The sequence below is a fragment of the Haliotis cracherodii genome, unplaced genomic scaffold, assembly GCF_022045235.1.
Source record: "Haliotis cracherodii isolate W230 unplaced genomic scaffold, xgHalCrac1.p SCAF_5, whole genome shotgun sequence".
Taxonomy (NCBI): domain Eukaryota; kingdom Metazoa; phylum Mollusca; class Gastropoda; order Lepetellida; family Haliotidae; genus Haliotis; species Haliotis cracherodii.
Window position 1 is genome coordinate 50,887,456 of NW_027266308.1, and position 11,147 is coordinate 50,898,602.

An 11,147-nucleotide genomic window follows, 5' to 3' on the forward strand; every position below is an offset into this window, starting at 1 on the left:
TTCCAAATAGACACAGAAATGGAAAAGAACGAGTACCGAGCAGTCATCAAGTTTTTTACTTCAGGGAAAAGTACTCCCCAAGAAATTCATGACCGCATGTCACAGGTGTATGGGGATAGGTGCCCTAGCTATTCCACTGTTAACCGCTTGGCAGCTACGTTTAAGGCTGTGATAACAAGCCTTGATGATGAAAATTCTATCAAGGATATTAAAAAAAAACCACTTATGCTGTCAGATAAACGTATTACCATTGCTGAACTGAGGAAGACATATGTCTAAGCCATAGATCCATTGAAACTATTATTTATGAACATTTGCAGATGAATAAGATATCTGCTCGTTGGGTGTCAAAGTTTCTAAATTCTGATATGAAGGAAATGTGAATGGACAATGCAAGACAAAAACTAGAGCTAATTGAGGAGGACATACACTCAGTCCAGAGCAGTTCCAGTAGAAGTGTAAATGTTTTGCGACCGCACGCACACGACCTATTCGTAACAACTCGTGTCATTCCGGCAAGCCGATTCCAGGATACGGTAAAAGTCGAGTTATGATGAGTTGCACACGACCCTTCCAGCTACATTCGTGACCAACTCGTCTTATTCCGGGACAAGCCGAATAGCGACTCGTGCCCCTATCATGGCCATTTTTGCGACCGCGTTCCGTCTTAGCGCAAACGGGCATACCTAAAACAATTGTCAACTCGTTGCGTAATGGTTCACATATATTTCTCCATATATTATATATATTTCAGATGCAATTTAAAGTACATCTGGGGCCACGGGTGGCCCAGTAGTCTAAGGCGCCGTGATTCGCTGTGCAGAGTTGAGTCCCTTGGTAACGCCAGAAACCTATGATTGTGGGTTCGAATTCCGGTTCGCCCCAATTATGTTTCTAGGTTTGTCAGCAACATACTCGTGCTCGTGGATTTCACTGAAGTGGTAAACGTTCGAGAACTGCATCACTTCGGGCTTTCCTCCCACATTATGCTGACACGCCGCGATATAACTGGAATAATGTTAAAAGCGGCGTTAAACCCAACTCTCTAAAGCACATGTGGACATGCGGAATTATACAGTATGATTGAACACATTTGACTGTGTCTTGGGTATACTTTTAGATGCAAGACATGAAAAATCAAAAAATATTTCTGAGGGATTCTTTGACGAAGAACATGAAATCATACGCGCATTCTGATTGGTTTGTCATATTTTCGCACATAACATTCATCGATAGGGGACGAGTCTTCCTGCAGGTTACGAGTGGTGACGAATGTTCCAACCATTGAGTAACATACGTTTGGCAACCGTGTCGTTGCTCAATGTTTAAAGTTTAACCTCATTGGGCATTCTATATGAAATTACATAACGATTGCACGCATATTTTCTGTGAACTAAAAGAAATTAAAAGTGCACAACAAACCGTGACCAGTTCGTGGGCAGTTCTCTATGCGTAATTTGCCTAGACCTGTTATGTGTTATGAAGAGTGTTCACTATTTGTGTGATGCAAAAATATCTGAAGAAATGATGACATATTGAGAAAATATTATTCTTTCAAATAAGCTTAATAGAAGTTTGTGCAAATTCTATTTTTATTGTCTCTGACAACGTAACATTAGTGTCATCCTAAGTGTGTCTTGTTTGTGTCCGACATCCTCGGGTAAAACGCAAGAAGGTTGTTACACAAGAACCTGTGATAAATACATAAAATACAATCCAAAATGAAACCAGAACAATTGGCCATCTTGAGATTCCATAAATGCATTTCAAATATTTGTTTATAAATGTGTTGAGGAAACTATATTCAAACTATAATAATCTCACAGTGGCTTAAAGCTGAATCAATACACATGTAAACAACCTTACATTACGACATACAATGGGCATGTGGTTTGTAACGCCAATGCCACGCACAATTTGGTATGTGTCATTTTGAAAATTATTAATATTTTTTATTAACAGTATGGATAAAATCAGTCGCGAATCAATCTTCGTTTTTGCAATACACTATAGCTAAGATACGTATTGAGAGTGAACTATATTTCGTAGCTATCTTTATAATTTAGGAAGTGCAAATATGAAATTACAGATTTGTGTTTATCATTTTTGTAAATGTTTGGGGGGATGGGTCGTAAATAGTGTTAGACTGAAAACTGTGCTCTATGAACATATGAACATTGATGCATATCAACATCTATGTTATTTGTAATGAGGTGTCACTTCTCGCCCATCAGGTGAATACTGCGCCATGTTAGTTAATATATACTACTCAAAAAAGTCAAAGAACACCCGATTGTTTTCCTATAAGCCTGGCGCCAACCGATCCCGTTAGTCGCCTCTTACAACAAGCATATTGTCCTACGATTATAGTTAATGTGTCATGGCTGGTGAGTATAGCAGCCCTTCCAACTGTGGGTATTCTTTAACTGCTTTTGAGTAGTATGTATTTTGAGTAGTATATATTTTGAGTAGTATATATGGATGCTGATGCATGATAGGGTTAATGTACAAAGATAACAATATAAGGGAGGCCAATTGGAGTCACGAGAGAAGTCAATACATCATGTGTACATAGAATAGATGAAGACAGTGGACGGGCTGTATCCTCCATCAATATATCAATATCCGACAATGAATGTGACAATATCTGTACGTCAGATGTGGTATACTGAATTGAGCTGGCTGTCTGGAAACGATACCATAAACATAGACGTGCAAGTTGTCGAATTGGCTGGCATCTCTCGCATCCGGGATGGCACGATTTGGTCACGAATGATTGGCTGACTGAATCTGTGCGTGAAGGGTAGTTAAATTATAAATAAAATACAAACTAAAGAGTAGAATACATCCGTTGAATGGTTAGCGCTTTCAGCCCAACCGATCCTCTTCAGGTCAAACATAACGGATAAGACGCATACGCTATCCGTATTTATACATATTTAAAATATATATTATTCTTGATTAAAAGATAATATTGACAAATACTCATAACAATAAAGATTGATTGATTGGAATATAAACTATGTCACAGTTACTTTTGCTGATGATGCGTCTTGTCTCTTGTCAATAAAGATTCCAGGATAATGAAATATTTATGAAACTTTCCACTTGGTAGTGTTGTCATTATGGATGTATTACATCCTCCAAAATGACAGATCACAACGCCCTAGTGAGACGGTGTTCATAGAGAGAGTGATCAATACTTATTGGTGATTGGGTTTGGACATCGTCATTATCCAGTGATATATTATTGATCAAATATTCTTCTGTTGTTTAACCATACGTCAAAGACAAACTCCCACGAGGACATCCACGATTGAATAATTCACACGTGTTGTACTTTCTTCCAGACGACGGGAAAATTTGAGCTGGGGAATGAATCGAAATGTGATTTGTCACATTCCAGTCATTGATATCATGAGCATCGATCCACGTAATTGAGATACGATGGCGTGCATCAACCAAGTCAGCGAGCCTGACCATCCGATCGCGTTAGTCGCCTCTTACGACAAGCATAGTCACCTTTTTACGGCAAGCATGGGTTCACGGTTCTGTTGGCATAAATAGAAGATGCTAAACATTGACTTACACAGCTCATCACTTTCATCTAAAATTATCTTTCATTCGAATCATTAGCAAATTATAGCAATTGATCATGACTATTGATAAAGACATTACTATGGCAACACCCGTGGGCACAAGCGTGAGATGCGACAGTAGGGATGTGGCGAACCGGAAACGTCACTGGATGGATACAAGTACTTATGTTCTTTGTTTTCTGCGCACACTGCAGCAACCAGGCGAGCAAGACATCTAGGCATGTTTCCCGACCCATGGTTCTATGAACAGAATCCATCTATTCTATGTTAGAAATATGAATTAATTGTTGTACACTGATATAACTGTGCTTTATATAATGGGTTGACAACTGTAAATGAAGATAAATATTGTATAGTGTAACACAGTAGGGAACGTAGAATCACGAACAGTGCATGTGCATGTGTAGAATAGACATACTATATTAATGTATGTAATTACTATGGAGCTAGCTGGAGTCCCGGAATGACAGGCCGATGACCCGATAAGGACAGCGGCCAGGGGTATCTTGGCAGCTGCGGGCGAGGCTCGCCAGTCCGGCGGAATTCGGCTTGGTACGTGGAATATGGTAGAGAAAATGCATCCCCTGTGTTATCGTACTTCCAACCGGACGATACTAGTATCTATTTATTATCCTCCGCCACGAAGTGAAAGGGGGTATAGGAATGGGTGCCTTCCGTCCGTCCTTCCATCCACCAGTCTGTCACATTTCGTTTCACAAAAACAAAAACCATGAGAGATGGCAACGACTTTGACTTAGATTGAAAATGGTGGTCGTGCTCATTTCCGGAGCAGATCTTAAAAAATGTACAATATTTCTTCCCCAAACTTGGCACATAAATAGGTCTAGTGAAAAACTAGTGCCTTTTGATACTTTGGGATTTAAAAAAATTTAATATTTTTCGAGTTTCCATGGCAACGACTTTGACTTAGACTGAAAATGGTGGTCGTGCTCGTTTCCGGAGCAGATCTAGAAAACCGTACAATATTTCTTCACCAAACTTGGCACGTAAATAGGTCTAGTGAAAAACTAGTGCCTTTTGATACTTTGGGATTTTAAACAAAAATATCTTTCGAGCTTCCATGGCAACGACTTTGACTTAGACTGAAAATGGTGGTCGTGATCGTTTCCGGAGCAGACCTAGAAAGAGAGAGAACCCGACCGTCATGGGTGTCGAACTGTAGACAATCAAACATCAACTTGCCTACTGCCGAACTGAAAACCTTGGCGTTAATAGCTGTACTAACCTTACATGTCCACAGCTGGTATAAAATAAAACAGATAATTCATTTACATTTCTCGCCACCATTTTCTCAAGTACCTATTCTCTAGCTTGTTATTCTCTACATTCACCGCGGAGTATATGAATTATTTATCACATGCCAGCCATTTCACGTTAAGCTGTTTGGATTACTCCCTCACGAGTAGACTTCACACAGTTACCACTATAATATCTAATATCGTAAAGGCATACAGAATACCACAGAACACCCTCCCTCCTAATAACCCCTACCCTACCTCTTAACACACTTATGGGTGCTGCCGAACTGTAGACAAACATCAACTTGCATTCAGTGCTGAGCTGTAGACATGGACGTTAATAGCAGCTACTCTGTTAATAAGCATAACCTTATTTGATCATAGCTGGTATTAGTACACACCAAATCGAGTAGACTTTGACACAGTAGTATCAGTGCGTACTAGACCACCCAGTGTATTTCAACTAGATTCAATTACTTATCATAATCAAGCGGATATTACAACACACTGAATAACCAAGGGCGTGATCACTGATGCTCATTCCGTCTCCAGGGTATCCAACTTGGTTACGTCTGCATTATAGATTGAGCAAGTCGGGAAATCAATGTAGACACAAAAGACAACTGTAAGATATACCAGACGTTGAATATCCCTCCCTTATTGAAGTGACATGCCTAAGTACGTTACTGTTATACACCGTTTTTTTTGTCAGAGACCAAACATCTCAGGGGCGGAAGCAGGATTTAAAAAAAGAGGGCAGCACATACTTTAGTTTGCTTGACGTGTACATACGTACGTGTGTGTTTGTGTGTGGGGGAGGGGTGTGTGTGGATGTGTGTGTGGGGGGGGTGGTGGGGGGTGGGGGTGGTGGGGGTGGTGGTGGTGTGATTGTGTGTGTGGGTTAGGGTGTGGGTGTGTGTATGGGGGGGGGGGGGGGGGGGGGGGGGGAGGGGTCGGCAGCTTCCGCCGAACTCCAGCCATATTGCAGCTATATGACGGCGGATAATGATTATGTTTAACCGAGTTTAAACCAGCAGTTATTCATATTATACGCAACGTCGATGTCAATGCCGCTGACACGCGGTTCAACCAAGTCACCGATTATGACCCCCGTTTTGTCCCCTCTTTACACATGGCATAGGTTACAGCTTTGTTCTGGGCCCCACACCAGAGTTCAAACCTACAGACTAATAAGCAGCAAGTTTGTTCAAACATATCATCAAAAAACATGTTAATGTTGTGAATAATTAAAGCGATTCTACTTGAAATCATCGACTTTGCATGTAATTTCAATTTTTAGAATATATAACCTGTATGTGCTGCAATAAATGTCGACATAACATCGAGACACATGGTTGATCAATCTACATCATAATGCAACACGCATCGTTTGCTATATTTCCCCTGGGACATGTATAGATTTGGCCTCAGACGTGCTGACTCAGCAACGGTGGGATTTCAATAACCTGGAATAACGACAGTCATATACTGCTCCACGTTATCCCCGTAGTGAATCCGGGGGGTTATTTGACTTCCGTGAAAGAACTCTTCTCGTAACAACTGACTATATGCATTGCAATCGAGAGGCTACTGTGGTTGCAGAATAGCATGGATGGTGACCCTCAGCTGTGTGTGTGTGTTTTGTGTGTGTGTGGTTTTTTGTGTGTTTTGTGTGCGTGTGTTTTTTTGGTGTGTGTTTGTGTGTGTGTGTGTGTGTGTGTGTGTGTGTTTTTTTTTTTGTGTGTGTGTGTGTGTGTGTGTGTGTGTGTGTGTGTGTGTGTGTGTGTGTGTGTGTGTGTGTGTGTGTGTGTGTGTGTGTGTGTGTGTGTGTGTGTGTGTGACCAATGACCATACCCTGGCAAACTTGTAAAACGGTGCTTACACTATCAACCACTGGATTGTTCGACCCATGCTCATAAGTTCAGGTAGCCTAGTGGTTGAAGCGTTTCGCTCGTCACGCCGAAGACCCGGGTTCGATTCCTGACATGGGTACAATATGTGAAGCACATTCTGGTGTCCCCCGCCGTTATATTGCTAGAATAATGCTATAAGCGACGTGAAAACCACACTCACTCACTCACAAGTTCAGGCTGTGGTATTGCGGACTATGGGGTAAAAGCTGCCCAACGCGGTCACCCATCCAAGGACTCTCCGCTAACTTCACCTGCTTTGTGATCTGTGCGCTATGCATAGGACCTTGAGCCAATCAAATGTCAGCTTTCAAAATCAATTTCTATTCTTTAACTACCCTCGATTCGGAATTTTCGATTTTAACAAAAGAAACACCTAGAGGGAGGGCACGCATATTCCTTCGACGGTACTTCCTTTTGTATGTTGATGCCATGACGCTCAGATACGAAAGTGTGAATAAAATATCACAACAACATAATGGCGCTGCATTTATCGTTTACATTCGGAACAAGCCGGTTGACTTCGTTTTCGAAATATGAAATATAGAAACCAGACAGGCAGGTTTGAATGCTTCACTCAATCGTACCGAGAATCTTCTTTGGAGGGGTCCTCAGATCTTTATACAAAGAGGTATCGTACCAGGGTGAAAGATCTGAATCTAATGAGTGAGTGAGTTGGGTTTAACGTCGCTTTTAACAGTATTCCAGTTATAACACGGCGTGTCAGCATAATGTGGGAGGAAAGCCCGAAGTGATGTAGTTCTCGAACGTTTACCACTTCGGTGAAACCCACGAGCACGGGTATGGTGCTGACATACCTAGAAACATAATCGGGGCGAACCGGGATTCGAACCCACAATCATAGGTTTCTGGCGTGCCCATGGGACGCAACTCTGCACAGCGACCCGTGACCCCGAATCTAATGAGATTGAGATTGACAGATGTTGATAACATCTGCTGTCACAATCTCTTGCGATCCCATCTTCCTGAGGCAAGGGAAATACTATAAAAGTCCAGTTTCAGCCTTGCCTAGGATGGAATTTCTGGGCTCGATGGTAGCGCCACTAGTTGCTATTACGAGTTACGTCAGTTCTATGTCCCTCCTATTGACCAATCAGATTCCACCTCCCATAGATCACTTGCGTTTGCTTCAAACAAAATGGCGGCGCCAAGTCAAGCCGATCTGATCGATAAGCAAAATCTGTATATTGTGATAAAACGGCTCTTACTTTTGCGAAGTGCATCAAATCACGTGAGCACCTTAATTTAAAACTTGAAAAGATTTGGAAATTATATTTTGACACGAAGTTGGCGATACACATGCTTTGCAAATCCTGCAATCGACCAAAATCGGCATAGTTGTTTACGCACCGATGTCGATTTTGTTTACGCGATTTTGATTGGACTATGCATAGATTCGTTGGTCCAGCTAAAGTATAACTCCATAGTTCCAGTCCAGTTCGGCAAGGGTGAAAACTTGCCGTCAGGTGAAAACTGACTTTTATAGTCAGTTAACTCCCTTGCCTCTGGAAGTTGTTGCGATCCTGACAACGGCACATCAATAATGTACGAACATCAGCGAGAGCACAATGATTCACATCTCAGCAATGTGTCTGGAAAATACTTCTGTATTACACAAGAGCAATAAGTGGATCATAAAGGTATGAAAAATCGTTTTGCCATTGAACCATTCCCGCGCGTCACCACAAAAAATTCTATGCAGCTAATTTCAGTGCACTAGTGCATGTTGCTACACTATGCCCAGCATCCTGGATCGCGGGCATCTGTTATGGGCGTTACGAAGGTAAACAAATTTACCTACAATACACTTGCAATCGCAACTAATTATTATTAACAGAACACTGTGTCGTGAATGAGAAACACCTTGTCGCTATACTTTTAGTTTGACGTCGACATGACACTACATGATCAAATAAGCATGTCGAAGCCGTGGACGTCACTCCTCTATTTTCATCAATAGGACCATTTGCCTGCTTCGTTTCTCTATAATTACATCTGCATTTAATTCTCGTTGCGTTGATTTTCAAACTTGGCGCCATGTTTAACCTGATACTCCCTGTGGTCACCTGTCCCGCCTGGGGTAATGGTCAGGCCTGGTGTTGATAGAATCGTTACTGACAAATTCCCAACAGATAAATACATAAACCGATATTACCGAGTCTCTTAGCACAGATAATGGGCCATTATTGTAGTTGAAAAGATTGTTTTATTAAGTCTTTGTTTAGTTTTAGAGTTGGTATCAGTTCCTATATTAATATATAATGCCATTTGAAAAAGTGGGCAATTGTAACAAATGGTATAGTTGGGTCCTATCCGGGATTCGAACCCACGCGTCCAGAGTGAGGCACACAAAGTCAGTTTTCTAATTCCTGTGTTCTTTTTATAACCGACAACACTGGTACCAGCCCCAGTCAAATTGACGATAGAAATATCATACTTACACGGGCACATATGGATTCTCAGAGATGCAGAAAATAATCAATTACAAAGGAGAGCTAAACACATATTGGACACGCGTCTGCTGTGATATAGAAATGTGTCTCACATAAGTGATGTGTTCACAAGTTAATAGTCACTTCCTAAACACAAGAAAAATATAATCGTTTTTGTTATATCATTTACTTCTCGACAAAAATGTTACAGTGTACACACAGCTTTTAAATGTACAGTAAAAAATAATCAGTTAATTGCGTTGAAATAAAGCAAGTAACAGGCAAACCGTTTTCATTATATAAATATTTATTGATACAATGTAAATGCATTATACAAAAGCTCAGTGTGGGCGAAAGTCTTAACAATCAATGTCCTTCAATTTCAATTCGGTTTATGTCGTAAGTGTAGGCCATCGGCCCATAGTTACATTTGTATTACAATGGACGTGATGTACACAGCTATTATTGTTCTGACAATAATGTACTACGAAGTGACATCGCTTGATAGGTATAGATAGCTAGACGTTCAATTAATTTACAGTCAGTTGTAGACATAATGATAATAAATTGTTGTTGGGTCGGATATTCACAATATTTCTGTGGTAAGTGATCCACCCGTAGCTTGTTAGAACCGGAGCAAACTAACAGCTGATGCGAAAAACATCAAAACCGAGCTAGCGCCACTCTCAATTTCCTGACGGTCACACAGTTAAGATACAGCTCTGTACTAAACGATACCTTGAATAGAGAATAAGAGAAATATTTACTACCCTTTACCAGAAGACTATGCCAATCCTGTTCATAACTACATTTCAGACGCGACATAAATTCTGTCAAATTCTAATGAGTATGACTTATACACTGGTTTTCCCATATAGAGCCAGAATCCAAACTAAACAATAAAGATTTACATATTGAGACCCAATTAATTGTTCCATTACTTCCTGCCTGAAGCATCATATAATAACATTTCTTTGGAAAGCGAGAATCGGACACACTCAATAACCTTATCCAATAACCAATAACTCATTTGTATGCATAGAGATACAATGGATACCGCCCACATTCACCGCGAACCATGTTGTTGGGTGTTGACGATTCGACACCTATAAAGCGCTTGCATGCCAATGTATGTATGGTTTCTATTTCTCCATTCTTGTGTAGACCCCAGACTTCGGAACCATACAGCAAAATTGGGACTATTTTCATACCAAATATTTTAGAATATAAGTCATGTCGAAGAGGGCGTAATTTTATCAATGACTTTAAGATTCCAGTCATTGCTCCCCCCCCCCCCCCCCCCCCGAAAACCAGCGTTAGAGAAATGACGCCCAAATATGTATAGGATGATACACACTCCAACTTTAGACCTTTGCAGTAGATGTAAAATCTTTTCTTGAGAACGCTCCACCTATCTTTAAAACAACCACCTTGGTTTTATCCAAATTGACGTCTAAATCATAATCATTACAATACTTTTCTAGAACATCAATACGCTTCTGAAGTCCACCAATGGTTTCTGCGATTAAAATAATATCGTCTACAAATAATAACAGGAATATCTGTAATATCAGGATGAAGTTGTATTCCTGGTCTAGAATTTTGTTCAACTTCAGCAGCCGGTTCGTTAATGAACATCGAGAATAGAGGGGGGCTTAATACACAACCCTGACGTACTCCTCTTGGACACTGAAACATTTCAGAAAATGAATGTTTAAATTAAACACTAGCCTAAACAGCTGTATAAACAGACTGTATGGCTTTCACCATTTTGCCAGAATCACCTTTATTGACTAGTAGTGACCATAATTTCATCCGGTTTACTCTGTCAAAGGCTTTTGCAAAATCGACAAACCATATACCATGCCCTTACGCTTACTGATATATCTCTAGATAATACACTGTAATATAAAGATATTATCTATG